Consider the following 12,937-nt stretch of genomic DNA (forward strand, 5'->3'; position numbering starts at 1 on the left):
TATAAAAAGTAATTGACGTAAAATATGAAAAGTATCAATCCATTGCATTTCTACAAGGGTACCTTTAAAAATATTATCAAAATTACTTCTCACATCAATACTCAATTTATAAGACTATTTTAAATTAGGATGAGAATAAACTTCACTCTAAAATGCAGAGATAAATATTATATGGAATTATATTATATTTAAAGACCATCCCCCAAATATCCTGTTTGGGCAAAATGTTTTTGTGTCATTTCAGAAATTTTCAACATAATGTAATTTCAAAATAATGAATTTTTAATCAAAAGGTTGATGGTCATCAACATACCATCAGATGAAATTTACTGTAAATGTCATGAGTAGCCTGAAATCTCTCCATGTTCAAGGACAATATATCAAAAGATTCTTAAAATAATTTGATAAATGTGAACTTCTATTTGAGTGAAGATAGTCATTCTTATTCCAGGTCAGCCTTAGTCCTTGGTTACATAGTTAGAAGAGATTATTCCTAGAAGTTGAATCCAAATAACATCAACAAATGCCAGTTAAAAACGGAAAAATTCATATACTCCAGGAAGTCCTACCCACTAAACCCCAAATAAGACTTTTTCCTGTAATGGAATAGACTAGATCTATCAGTATTTACCTATTGGGTTTTAGTTTAGTTTTCACTTTGACTTTTTAATAATGGCTTTAAATAACAATGCCATTAATAAATTTCATGGTATGCCATCCCACACAAGAACACTTGTGTTCTTGCCTATCAATAAGAGTATTTATCAAGACAGTGAAAAAAATATTGTATTTTCTTTAGCATACATTTCTGGGTGAGAAGGTTAGTTGTTCCATCTTTCAGAATGTCATTCCTTCCAAGGATTCTGGGTTGAATAAGTGTGTGTTTATGTGTGCGTTTGTGAACATATGTGCACATGCCTATGTATGTCTACAAAAAACACACACACAGAAACATATGTAAATGTATACACAGCTATCAATGTATACATACATATATGTATCTATATGTGGGTGTAATACAGACTGTCAATTCTGGTCCTCTGGGAAACCTTTGCCTAGGTGGAATTGGCAATGTAAGAAATTCTTCGGGGTAAATAAACATCTATAAATAATAAAGGGAAGAAAAAGCAGGATTGGGCAAGAGAGAACCTTCACTCTGCAATGCTAGTGTGACATCAGAACAAAGAGAGGGAAAGACAGAGTGGAGAGGGTAAAATAATCTCAGACTGTGTTGCAGTTCTGAGGATTTGACAGCTAGGCTGATGGTGAGACCCAGAGTAAAGATGGCAAGAATTCTGCATGGCTGAATCTACTATTCCTTCCATGCCCAGTCCCTGTGGGGAGTGAGGCTTTGTCCCTAACCCTGTGGTGGTTTCTACAGGTGCAGCTGCTGGATGCTGTCCGCTAAGTACCCCCTTGCAGCTGGTCGTCTCCTGAAAGTACATTTGAGTCTTGCAAGCTCAAGGCTGCCATGCACATGCATATGTAAATAGATATATTTTAGATTAGTCATTGCTCCGTCTTTCTGAAGTGAAGATTGATTATTTATGACCCTCCCAATTTTTTAATTTCTTCCCTGGGATTCTGAAATGATTACATGGATTTTCAAAGAGTGCTATACATTTTGAAGGGAGACGCCAGGTATAGCTATAAATACCTCATATTCTTCAGCAATGTGTATAGAATAGAGGTTGTTTTATTTAGTATATTGACCTATTTCCAAGTTGGCTGATAGTTCCAACATTTCTTTTTCCAAATAGGGGGATTATTTTTGGAATCCTGTTTTATATGGCTGAATGTTGCTTGTATTCCACTGACCACCAGAGACACAAAGGTACATTCTTGGGGGTCTGTGGTCAGAAAGGCTTAGATCACAGTTACAGATTTCAAAAATCCAAGTGACTTATTTGCAATTCAAAGCTTCCCTCTAATTCTCTAGCTCCAAAGAGAGAGAAAGGGGGTATGGTGCAGAACCAGCATATAAATTTTTCTAGTGTCAGATCTAAGATATGCACAGCCCCCATGGGATAGCTTTACATGAAGAGGCAGAAGGGAGCAGTATAAAAATTGTCCTTGTTATGGACTAAATCTTAGTGCTCCCCTCCACCAATGAATTCATATGCTGAAGCCCCAGTTCCCAATATACTGGTATTCGAAGGTGGGACTTCGCTAGGTAATTAGGTCTAAATGATTTCATGAGGGTGGGGCCCCCATGATGAGATTAGGGTCCTGATATGAAGAGAAAGACACTGGACAGCCTGGCGGGGGCTCACACCTGTAATCCCAGCACTTTGGCACGCTGAGGCTGGTGGATCATTTGAGGTCAAGAGTTCAAAACCAGCCTGGCCAACATGGTGAAACCCTGTCTCTACTAAAAATACAAAAATTAGCCGGGCGTGTTGGTGGCTGCCTGTAATCCCAGCTACTCAGGAGGCTGAGGCAGGAAATTGCTTGAGCCAAGGAGGCGGAGGTCGCAGTGAGCAGAGATAGTGCCACTGCACTCCAGCCTGGGTGACAGAGTGAGACTCCGTCTCCAAAAAAGAAAAGAAAAGAAAAACAAAAGACACTGGAGCTGGCCTGCTGTCCACAAGATGAGGACACACTGAAAACGGCAGCTTTCTGCAAGCTACGAAGAGAACCCTCTCCAGAAACCAAATTAGTGGGCACCTTGATCATGGATTTCCAGCTTCCAGAACTGTAAAAAATCAGTATTTGTTATTAAGCCACCCAATCTGTGTTATTTTCGTAAGGTAGCCCCAGCTGACTAATACCTTCCCTGCACCCCTGGCCCCATGTGATAAAAGCGAGGAAGGGAATGAGAAATCAGTCATTTCTGTTCGTGAATGACTCACATCATCTTAAGTTTCCTGAGTCTGATACCCTACCAGGAGTGGGAAAAAGCCCAGAGCAGAAAAATGTCATAGAATCCCAAGGCTTTGTAGACCAGTAACACCACCCAAATCTATAGCAATGGAAGATGGAGAGACAATTTACTCTCTTAGTGTGTTTTCTGTTGCTTATAACAGAAGATCTGAAACTGGATAATTTATAAGGAAACAAAATTTACTTCTTACAGTTCTGGAGCCTGACAAGTCCAAGGTCTAGAGGCATCTGTGCTAAGAGCCTTCTTGCTGATAGGGACTCCCTGGACATCCCAAGGAAGCACAGGGTATCACACGGCAAGGGGGCTGAACATGCTGGTGTGCTGGCTCAGGTCTCTCTTCTTTATATGAAGCTAACAGTCCCACTCCCATGATAACCCATTAATCCCCTGATTGACAAATGGATTAATCCATTCATGAGACAAAGCCCTCCTGACCCAATAACCTCTTAAAGGCTCTCCATACTGCCATATTGGGGATTCAATTTCACCACGAGTTTTGGAGGGGACAAATATTCAAACCACAGTGTGTAGCAAGCAGGCACAGCATTGTTGAAATTCACTCAAGGCGGGGAACTTGGGGACTGCATTGGTCAACAGTGCTGAAAGGCCTGGCAATATGCATTGAGACTTCTCACCCAGTCTACTGAAAAAAAGGGGAGCCTGAATGTAAGCCAAGTTTCCAGCAAGTGTAACTGGAGTGGGGAAAGTTTGCTGAGTTCATGTTTTTCTTGCCTACTTTGTGTTATTCACACATTTGCCATCATGCTTCCCCTGGCTGGTATCACACTTGTTTAAAACTCGAACTTCCCTGAACATGCACCATTGAGATTCCTTTTCCTGCCAAATTAACTGTGCAGAATTTCTCCTTAAATGTTATCAAAACCCCTAAAGTGAAAGATTAAATAATCGTTCGGTAGATATTGTTAAAGACAAAGGGGGTCTTTAGGCATAAAGAAATTTTTTTTACAGACTCTTTATGGGTTTAAATATTTTTATATGTTTAAAGCTAAATATATTCTTAGAAAAAAATTAAAAGATGATGATACTTGGAGCTATGAGACCATCTTTTTTGTTTGTTTGTTTGTTTTTGAGACAAAGTCTCACTCTGTCTCCAGGCTGGAGTGCAGTGGCATGAGCTCAGTTCACTGCAACCTTTGCCTCTTGGATTCAAGCGATTCTCCTGCCTCAGCCTCTTGAGTAGCTGGGATTACAGGTGTGTGCCGCCACACCCAGCTAATTTTTGTATTTTTAGTAGAGACAGGGTTTCACCATGTTGGCCAGGATGGTCTTGATCTCATGACCTGGTGATCCACCCACCTCGGCCTCCCAAAGTGCTGGGATTACAGGCTTGAGCCACCGTGCCTGGCCAAGACCATCTTTTTTATTTTGAATCGCGAAACTACAAAAACACAAATATGTGATGACAGTTCATTACAAGTTCAAAAGATAGAGCTCACAATTGTTAAAATTTCTTCTTTCTTCTGAAAATCAATATATTGACTGATGTTATATCATACTGAAGAGAAAAGGATATTTATAAAACCTCGTACAACCGTGTTTCAGGAACTTCAGAAAAAATAAAATAAAAATGAAAATTCCCAGCCTTGTTGTATGGTACTAAGAAATCTGAATCGTTTCGATAAGCATCTGAATATCAAGTGCTTATTCCAACTGAACTTGTTGCAATTCACCACTCTCTTCTGCATGTGCGATGCAATGTGATTGTGCCTAGGGTGGATTTCTTTGAGCACTGAATAATTTCTTTGCACTCTAGTCTTCAGTGCTGATTAGTTCTTTCTACTTCGACTTGTTCATACAAAGGATGCCTTGACATAAAGAAAGCCTAGAAACACGTAACAAAAAAAAAAAAAAAGAAAAAAGAGAAAAAAACAGAATTATGCAGTTAGAATAAAATCCCAGAGATTTTCATTAGCACACCCTGTCTATACATAAACCCATATATAGTCCCAGGGAAGGGCTGATATATTTAACTATGTGAGTAAAATCATTTTAATTAAAGTGAATGTAGCCTTTTGGTCTACAAAATAAACAATCTTACAATAGGAAAAATGCAATCTGTCGAGACATATTTGAGTTATTTTGCAGTAATTGGCTTGGCAACAGCTTCAGTCACAGATTTCTGTTTCACAGATTGCCCCCAAATGAATAAAGGTTTGCTTTGAAATGTAATTAATATTACGTTCAACTGTAAGACATTCTCAGGTTGTCAAAGGAATTTGAAGGAGGTAGCTACAAAAAGTGAACAAAATAAAAGTGAAACTGAAAAGTAAATTAAGTCAAATTAATGCACACAAAGTAAACTGGACCAAACAAAATGCCCATGGCATGAACCAGATTTTACCTTCAGTTCAGTCTCCTCTCAATGTTGAAATTCAGGTGGCTAAGTAATTCATAAGGTATATGTTTATTGACAATGATTGCCTCATTTTATCATTTAATAGTGAATGAGTGTGGGGAATGTGAATGCTATTCTATCCTCCACTGACATGAAACAGATCTGCAACAGGGCTGCACTCTGGAAGTTTGGATCTCTGAATTCAATACTCATTAACCAGTATCACTTTCTTCACATTAATAATCAGTCACCTGCTTATAGTAGGTCATTAAATAAATAAATATTGAGTTATATGGGTGAAGTGCATCAGTATTACATGGTTTTTTAAATTTTTTATGTAGTTTTTATGTTTTTATTACAATGTATTTCCATCTTTTCTGCAAGTCCAACTGTTCTTTTTTTTTTTTTTTTTTTTTTTGGAGACAGAGTCTTGCTCTGTCACCCGGGCTTGAGATAAGTGACACAATCTCAGCTCACTGCAGCCTCCACCTCCTGGGTTCAAGCAATTTTCCTGCCTCAGCCTCCCGAGTAGCTGGGATTACAGGTGCATGCCACCACAACCAGCTAATTTTTGTATGTTTTAGTAGAGGTGAGGTTTCACCATGTTGACCAGGCTGGGATCGAACTCCTGACCTCAGATAATCTGCCCACCTTGGCCTCCCCAAGTGCTGGGATTACAGGCGTGAGCCACCACCCCAGGCCTGCAAGTCCAACTAATCTATTTCGATAGGAGATATGGGCCCATAGGAAATACTGAGAACAAATAGAGAACATAGTCACAGTTGGTTCCCCTCAATGGTGTCAAAACTACTCACTATATTTAAAACATCCAGGTCCATGATATGCCATCAATCAAATATAAGTAGTATTAATTGCATACACTAGAGGAATCTTAAATGTATTTTCTCTCTCTTTTATTAGGAAATCAGTAAATACATTTGTATTTATTAGTCCTTAAAGAGTTGACTATGGTAGTTCATATAAATTTAGAAAAAATGTTATAATTTACAAATAAGAACATAGGGTTTATTAAAGAATAAACAATCATTCTTTTTTTTGCATCTGTCCTACCTGGCATTAGAGAGGCAGTTTCTTGTAAGCCTTACAATATCTCTTAAAAATATAAAATTGCTTCACAAATCAACAGAAGGTTGGTGATTTTGCAGATGGACATTTGTGTTGAATAATTATTTTACTCTATGTTCAAATATTCAGGTTGTTTCCTATTCACAATTAACCTTGTCTTTTGGTGATGTTTATTGTTAGTATTATGTGAACTTCAATTAGCTTCAACCTGTGATACTTGGAGAATTTGATAATCAACACAAAGAAGTTTGGGAAAGAAATTTTGAAGGGAAAGAAAAGGGAAAAGATTGGAAATGTGGCTTACTGTATATTCTAAATCTGGCTGAAAGACCAGCTTTTGAACAAGCTGTTATTTTCCACATGGGAGTAGCATTGCTACAGTAAAATGCCAGATTTCATCCATCATAATGTCATGGCTCATATTAAAATGTCTTCAGGGACCTAAGGGAGAGATGGGCAAAAGACATCAAATCAATTTTCAGGCAATTGCTATGGTTTTCAGAAACTAAGCCCTATGTGATAGTGTTATGACTACACAAAGGGAGGTTATAAATAAGGTCCATACATCAAGGGAGGAAGTAATTTAGAAAAAGAAAGCTGATTTGACTTTTGTGTGAGTCTGAACATATGGTTAGGGCACAGCTGGGTTATCATTCTATACATTCTTACAAGAGAAAAGAACCAAATCAACACTTTGGAGAAATGAACCTATCACCACAGTCTTGAACCTGACACCCTCAAAACCATCTATTGTTCTTCGTCAGTTGAGAAGGACTCAGGTTATTTTGCATTTGTTTAAGGTAGTATTTAATCACAAGAAAATCCAGTCAAGCGTCACTATTTGATGACCTTGGTAGCTTCGAACTAATCTTTATATGAAGGTGTCTTTTCCACAGAACAGGAATTGGCCCAATTAAGGGATCTGTGACGCAGTCAGACTTTCATACGTGAAATTCCTTCTTCTTGATTCAGCAGTTCATTGTTAAATCTATAAGCTTTAAAGTGCTACAGCCTATATTTGCCACAGCTGCCTCTACTCTATAAAGAGTCAGTCTGTCTTCCAAGAAGTTAATCATCACGAAATGAGTCTTGGGTGTAAAAATTAGGAAGGGTAAGTGGGGAAGAACTTTGTGAAATTTCTGTGCATTTATTTGACTGGAGAAAAGAAGTTAATAATGTGACATGATCTTACCAGCAGAGTAAAAATTAAAATCTAAATATTTGTTATATTTCCATATTCTATTGAGAGACTTTAATTATGGCAATATATAAGATAACTATATATTCCTTATAAACTGTAGAGTCACAACAAATCAGCATAGAGCATAAAATTACTTCCATCAATGTAATTAATATATAATCCTTGCCATTTAATTTCAAGAAATATGTCTCCATAGTGGTACTGATCTTCACATGTTCTGTTCCTCAAATCATTATGTGTTGGAAGAAATTGTGTTTCAGTTTCCTGACCATCAAAGTACGTTAGTGAACATTCCTACCCTAACTGAAGGGAAACTATATTTTAGAGGGTATATAACACCACATTAAACTATGGAAAACAAGGAATAAAAACATGATATGCTTTTAAAAACTATAACATGTGCAGAGATGGTTAATAAGGAGCTTAATTTTGGGGAGCAGCCAAACTACAAAGATTAAGAAAATGAACTGTGTCAAAATTTTGCAATAAGCAGCTCAGTTGCAAATAGCTCTAATACTCAGCTATGCTGGGAAACAAAAGATATTTCTTTAGACTTTTTAATTAGGCTTTATTCACATCCACATCAGGAACTAGGAATCAACAGATTCTGAGACGTCAAAATTAATCAAGAAAGTCCAAATAGTTTTGAGTCAATATAGATGTCTAGATTAACTGAGTATAAACAAGGTTCTATTATTTATCACAAAAATGAATGTTTGATGCACCATTAACACTAAAGTAGTTTTGCTTTGTTTAATTATGGAGTCATTTGTGATTCGCTTTTTTGATTTTAGTAGATTGATGCAATATAATTTTAGTCTTGTGCTCAACAGAATAGATTTATTTGAAATGCATTTATTGTGTATATATTTAGTAGCAAATGCAATACACTGAGTTAACTAACCTTGAGCCCAGTTACTAATTTATGAAGAAGAGGGTTGGGAAAGAACAGAGCTATTTTACAGAAACTCTTGATAAAATCCTCTGGAAGAAAATCAACCAAGGATCCAACTATTTGGTTTATCATTTTATTAATATATCTATTCTAGGTTTTCTATGGGCAGCAGGAAACCTGTGAACTGCTGTAATTACCACGATTTTACACATTAACTTTAGGTGCAAGATATTATAACAAGTGCTGAGGCAACCAATAAGAATAATGAGTATTATTATTATTAATTATTATTGCTAAAGTTTGTTGAGTATCCCAAGCACTGTGCAGCCCACATTCAGTGAATATTTGTAACAGCACTTTGAGTTAGTAACTATGATTATCTCCTTTTCACAGAAGGGGAAAGTACGATTTTGAGAGCTTAAAGGACATGGCTCAATTTTACGAAAGTAGTAAGTGCGAGAGTGAATCCAGGATTCTTTGACTCTGAAATGGCTGGCAGTCCCAGCTCCTAAGGAGCCATAGCTAATGAGATCAGGGTTATAAAAGGAATATATAGCTCGAATTGGAACATCTTGGAAGTCATAGAGAAAAAAATTGAACAATCGAAGGCTAATCATTGCCTTGTGAGGAAGTTCCCATTACACTGTTACTGACATATCTTTGAGAAAACCCCACAGATCTTGCTAAGTTTCTATTTGATATATGGAAATATTTCTTCCATCTCTTTGTCATTGAGAAGAATGTTGACTCTTTGGCTAAAATCTCATTGAATGCCTTTCTTATTCATTTATTTATTTATTTATTTATTTTGAGGTGGAGTTTTTCTCTTGTTGCCCAGGCTGGAGTGCAGTGGCGAGATCTCAGCTCACTGCATCCTCCACCTCCTCCTGGGTTCAAGTGATTCTCCTGCCTCCACCTCCCAAGTAGCTTGGATTACAGGTGCCTGCCACCATGCCTGACTAATTTTTTTTTTTATTTTTAGTAGAGAGGGAGTTATATCATGTTGTCCAGACTGGTCTTGAACTCCAGACCTCAGGTGATTCACCCACCTTGGCCTCCCAAAGTGCTGGGATTGCAGGCATGAGCCACCACCCCAGGCCTGCAAGTCCAACTATTCTATTTCAGTAGGAGATATGGGCCCACAGGAAATACTGAGATCAAATAGAGAACATAATCACAGTTTGTTCTCCTCAATGGTGTCAAATTACCCACTATAATTAAAACATCCAGGTCCATGATATCCCAGCAATCAAATACAAGTAGTATTAATAGCATACACTAGAGGAATCTTAAATGTATTTTCTCTCCCTTTTGATTCAGAAATCAGTATTAAGTGTCTTAGGGAGAAAGGTGTTTTATCTCTGAGAAAGGAGCAGTTTTACTCACTCTACTGAAGGTCTCTCACAAACTTTGATATGTTTTACAATTTAAACTTTTTAAGCTACCGAGAAGCATGAAAAAATATATATACATATCTCACTTCCATTTTTGCTAGGAAACTCAAAAAGTCTATTTTATTTTATATAGATGACCCTTTCTAGGAGTAGGATTATCATCATGAGTGGTAAGTCACACATGGCTTAAAACTGGGGGATGATAGTCTCTCTTAGCTTCTTGGTTGATGTCTTCAAGGCTGATATTGGCAGGTGGAGGCAGGTTAAAGTTACAGAAATGCAATTACATTTGGAAATCTCACTAGGATTTGCATTTCATAATCACCACCTTCCTCTCTCCTTCAGAATCACACAAAGCCATTTTATTCTTCTTGGCTTGATGGCTCCATTGTCTTTGGTTCTGTCTGGCAGTACCTGCACCTTGGCCTGGCCCTTGGCAGCAGTCAGCTCTTACCCTTTGTCCTTTTAGGCAAGGTTATTTCAGTTCATCTTTGACTGCTGTGTGCCACTCTCTGCAGGCTCCTTCCCATCTAATTTTCCATTTGTTTCTCTTTCAAAGGCTTCTTCATATTCACTGTTCCAGACTAGATTTGTCTGTTTGGAAAGATTTATTCTCCCCATCCCATTATTCTTATTATAATTTAGCATGCAAGGCAGAGTGCAGCACTGGTACTTTTACAGTAGAACTCTTAAAAGCATGCACATGGATAAAAAATGAGCAAACACACTTTAAAAATATGCAGGATTTCAGTCGTTTTAATTCTGAGCAGACAACTTTGATCCTGGCAACCCTTGGGATCAGAGAATTTTGTATAGTGAGAATAGTTTCTTAATCCATTTACTTTCTATTCCTGCTAATGTTCCATCCCATATAATTCCTCTATTTTCATTAACCAAACCCTTTACTGCCACCTCATTCTTTTCAGTATCTATAGTTGAAAGGATACAAATTTAGCTTGGATGAATGTTGAAGAACATGTTCAAGAAAAAACTTTAGACATAGTTTTTCAAGAGTACATTATATGCCATGCACAAAATTGTAAGTTCCCACTAGAATATAAGCCCTGAGGGGGCAAAGATTTTTGTCTGATTTATTCACCTCTCTACTCTCAATTCATGGAATCTTGCCTCCCACATAGTAGTTGTGCAATAGAAAGTTTTATATTTATTTTTTATTGTATTTTATTTTTTTGAGACAGAGTCTCTCTCTGTTGCCCAGGCTGGAGTGCAGTAGTGCAATCTCGAATCACTGCAACCTCTGCCTCCCGGGTTCAAGCAATTCTTGTGTCTCAGCCACCTGAGTAGCTGGGATTACAGGCATGTGCCATCACACCTGGCTAATTTTTGTATTTTTAGTAGAGATGGGATTTCACCATGTGGCCAGGCTGCTCTTGAACTCCTGGCCTCAATTGATCCACCCACCTCCACATCCCAAAGTGCTGGGATTACAGGCACGAGCCACTGTGCCTGGCCAGAAATTTGTAAATGAATGAATCATTTTTCTTAATCACCTGCCTAACTGAAACCAAAATATTGCACACATCAGTTTCAGTTTATTATGTCTTTCAAAATACCTCTAAGTAACTACTGCTTTATTTTAGGGGTAATAGAAATTAAACTAGTTATTTTCTGTGTATTACCTATTTTCTATATATAAGTTATAGTCATATTAATAATGAACTGCAAGTAAGGAACACTGAGCACATAGCACTTTTTCTTGGAGTTTGGTTAAATTATAATTTATGTATGTAAACGTAATAAATTTCATAACTTGATATGTAAAATGTGCATACATACCATGGTTGTTTACACACAAGGAAAGTGAGTGTGTTCACTTATTTCCTACCTTGCCTAGGGCTGAGTGTGGAGGATAAAGAAATTTGACCAGGGAAACAATCTCTTCTTTAATATTCATAGCATTGACACATTCCTGTTATTTTAGAGCCCTCAAAAATGTGCATACATACTTTTGCATTCACTGAATGGAAGTCAGTGGAGATTGGGAAGGAACATAGTCTTCATTACATGAAATTTTACATTCTTAGAAAAATTTTCAGAAGATATTCAGATACACTTGTTCGGTGAAGAATGAGAAAGTGAGCTAACAAGGAAGACAGAAGAAGACTGCATGTCAGTGGAACAAGAGCAGTGGGCTGGAGGACCTCCCTGCAGGGTTGTGAGACTGCTCTAGTGGCCCCTCATTTATGACAAGTAGAGGACTTGGGGAGACCACAGGATTTCCTGAATTACTAGAATTTTACCAATGGAGATAATACCATTAACCCTGTCTAAGCAAAAATCTGGCTCTCATAATTAGCCCTTCATTCTGAACTTGGAGGAGTTCATATGCTTAATAAACTTCATCTCCACAACACTGGTCTCCACTGGAGCAGCAAAATCTTGCTTAGGGGATCTTCAGGGAGGGTTTTATGACTCAATTCTACACTAAAATTTTGCCAGGATCCGGCAGGGTGGGACTGAAAAAGCATGAAATCTTTCAAATATATGGAATTAATTTCTTATGAAATTTTCTGTTGTCAATATGTTGAGAATTTTTCCTTTTTAACAATGCACAGTAAGTCTAAAAGAGTCAATGGTAACTGTATGTTTGGTAAGAAGGTGTATTTATTTATTTGTTCTTTTGGAGGTGTATTTATTTTTACACTATGTGTGTCTTTTTTGAAAAGGCTCAACTAAAATGGTTGCTTAGGTTGAATAATATTTAAGAAAGTGGAAGTGAATTATATTAGGAAAAAAAAAATGCCCCTTTGTAATGAAAACAAATCCTCCTGACCTACTTATTTAAATTTAAATCCAAGACCCATTTATTAGTCTAGTGGTTCTCAACCCTGCTGCATGGAGCTCTTTAAAATTACTTTTCTGCAGACCTCACCCCAGGCAAATTAAATTAGAATCTTAAGGTGTGGAACACATATCACAGCATTTTTTAAAAAGCTCCTTGATGGTTCTAATGTGCAGCTTGGTTTGAAAACAACTGATCAGGCTTTTTCTAATCCATAACTTTCAAAGAAATAGTATTCCAGAAGTTTGTTTGTTGAGCAGTTGTTTACATTTGGGAATACATTTTTTCAAATGAACAATGTTATACGTGGTGTTTAAT

The 12,937-nt window shown here is 37.3% G+C and overlaps 1 long non-coding RNA gene across 1 annotated transcript in view; it reads right to left on the reverse strand.

Annotated features, from left to right (window-relative positions):
- Nucleotides 1–4,487: 4,487 nt before the first annotated feature.
- Nucleotides 4,488–12,937, reverse strand: part of LOC129491274 (uncharacterized) — a 41,399-nt gene continuing 32,949 nt past the window's right edge. The window contains exons 4-5 of the long non-coding RNA XR_008660496.2: nucleotides 6,631–6,767; nucleotides 4,488–4,727 (exon numbers count right to left, since the gene is read on the reverse strand). This is a non-coding gene — a long non-coding RNA (uncharacterized lncRNA). The remainder of the gene's footprint in view (nucleotides 4,728–6,630; nucleotides 6,768–12,937) is intronic.

The sequence above is a fragment of the Symphalangus syndactylus genome, chromosome 10, assembly GCF_028878055.3.
Source record: "Symphalangus syndactylus isolate Jambi chromosome 10, NHGRI_mSymSyn1-v2.1_pri, whole genome shotgun sequence".
NCBI classification, from domain to species: Eukaryota; Metazoa; Chordata; class Mammalia; order Primates; family Hylobatidae; genus Symphalangus; species Symphalangus syndactylus.